Source organism: Penaeus monodon, chromosome 43 (genome assembly GCF_015228065.2).
Source record: "Penaeus monodon isolate SGIC_2016 chromosome 43, NSTDA_Pmon_1, whole genome shotgun sequence".
In the NCBI taxonomy this organism is placed as follows: Eukaryota; Metazoa; Arthropoda; class Malacostraca; order Decapoda; family Penaeidae; genus Penaeus; species Penaeus monodon.
Window position 1 is genome coordinate 19,748,589 of NC_051428.1, and position 2,500 is coordinate 19,751,088.

General features: G+C 39.1%; 1 protein-coding gene across 1 annotated transcript in view; it reads left to right on the plus strand.

Moving 5' to 3' along the window:
* LOC119568300 (probable serine/threonine-protein kinase clkA) overlaps positions 1 to 2,500 on the plus strand; it is a gene marked incomplete at its 5' end in the record, with an annotated part of 121,650 nt that overhangs the window by 54,772 nt on the left and 64,378 nt on the right.

Below are 2,500 nucleotides of genomic sequence, written 5' to 3' on the forward strand. Positions count from 1 at the left end.
CTTCCCCCCCCCCTCACCCACCCCTCCCCAATCCCCCCTCTTCCCCCAACTCCGCCTAAACCTACCTCCCCCACCCTTCATCCCACCACCCCATCCCCAATTCCCCCTCCTTCCCCAACCCCCCCCCTCTTTCCCCAACTCCCCCACCCTTTCTTCTCTCAACCAGTAATGACTTGGACTATTTCTGGAAGCTCCTCATTAACTGTGTCTGACGTCTGTGTTTTCCTACGGGTAATTAACACAGCGACGAGAGAGAGAGAGGAGAGAGAGAGAGAGAGAGAGAGAGAGAGAGAGAGAGAGAGAGAGAGAGAGAGAGAGAGAGAGAGAGAGAGAGAGAGAGAGAGAGAGAGAGAGACAGACAGACAGACAGACAGACAGACAGACAGACAGAAAAGGGTCATTTGGGCGGTTGGACACAGAGTCGGGGGAAGGGAATGTCATCCCGAGCTAAAATGGATCCAAGAAATGCGATGAGGATCGCTAAAGGTTTATATGTCTGATTTTTGTTTGTTATTATCAGTGTTATCATCAGTAGTAGTAGCAGTTGTGGCAGTGGTAATAGTAGTTGTTGTTGTAGTAGCACCAGTAGTAGAGTAGAAGTAGTAGTAGTAGTAGTGACAGTAGCAGTAGTTTTAGTAGTAGTAGTAGCAGTTGTTGTTGTTGCTGTTGTTGTTGTAGTTGTGGTAGCAGTAGTAGATGGTAATTGCAGTAGTAGTAGAAGTAGCAGTAGTGATAGTAGTAATAGTAGTTGTAATAGTAGAAGTATTGTTGTGATAGTAATAGTACAAATAATAGTACTAGCAGCAGTAAATCCAAAAACATGGCTGAGAGAAAGTAGTCTGGAGGCTGTTGTTGTTGTTGATGTTGTTGTTGATACTGCTGCTGCTGTTGTTGATGTTGCTGTTGTTGTTATTGTTGTTGTTATTATTATTATTAATATTATTATTATTATTATTGTTGTTGTTGTTGTTGTTGTTGTTGTTGCTGTTGTTGTTGTTGATGTTGTTGTTGCTGCTGCTGTTGTTGATGTTGCTGTTGTTGTTATTGTTGTTTTATTATTATTATTATTATTATTATTATTATTATTGTTATTATTATTGTTGTTGTTGCTGTTGTTGGTGTTGTTGTTATTGTTGTTGTTATTGTTGTTGTTGTTCTTGTTATGTTGTTGCTGTTGCTGTTGTTATTGTTGTTGATGATGATGATGATAACGATGGTGAATGAGATTAGGATGTTATTATTATTGTCTTTTTTTTTCGTTAACATTATCATCATCACCATCCTCTTCCTCTCCTTCCATCTCATCATCACCATCATCATCATCACCATCATCATCATCACCACCCTCCTTCTCCTCCTCCTCCTCCTCAGCCTCCCCATCATCACCACCACCATCATCGCCACCATCACCATCACCATCACCATTACCACCACCACCACCATCACCATCACCACCACCACCATCACCATCACCACCATCGCCACCATCACCATCACCATCACCATCACCACTATCGCCACCACCACCACCACCACCATCACCACCACCACCATCACCATTACCACCACCACCATCACCACCATCACCATCACCACCACCACCACCACCACCACCATCACCACCACCACCACCACCATCACCACCACCATCACCACCACCACCATCACCACCACCACCACCACCACCACCACCAAAACAGCCACCACCACCCAAATATTCCTTTACAACATGAAAATCCGTGTCGTTATCCTTTCATTCTCTCTCCTTCGAGTGGTTTTCACGCCTCTGACTATTCCCAATGATGCTAAATGAGTCGACAGAGGAGGTCAGATAAGGTCAGGTCAAGAGGGACAATCAGCTGATCGATCGAGGTCATGGTCGGAGGAGAAAGTGAAATCTCTTGTGTGACCCGGAATTATGGCGATTGGCGTTCGCTCGTGCTGTAATGTAGTGTTTTGGTTGAAGATCTCTATATGTATTTTTTTTCTTTTTTCGTCTTTTTTTTTTTTTGTCTTTTTTCTTTGTCTTTTCTGTTTGTCTTTTCTGTTTGTCTTTTTTTTTTTTTTTTCTTTTTTTTTCTTTTTTTTGTGTGTGTGTGTGTTAGAAAAAGGATTTGTTTGCTATTTCTATAGGTGTGTTTTTTTTTTTTTTTTCTTTTTTCGTTCTATGTTAGTTATTATTTATTATTACATTTTTTTTCATGTGATAGAAATGTGATTTATTTGGTGTTTCTATAGCGTGTTTTTTTTTTTTATGTGCTAGAAATTTGATTTTACTTGGGGTTTCTATAGCGCTTTTGTTTTAGAAATTTATATACAATGGGATTTATTGGATGTTTTTATATCGTCATTTCATTTTCGAAATGTATTAGGAGTGTGATTTATTATCATTATTGTTATTATTATTATTATTATTACTATCATTATTATTATTATTATTACTATTATTATTATTATTATTACTATCATTATTATTATTATTATTATTATTATTATTATT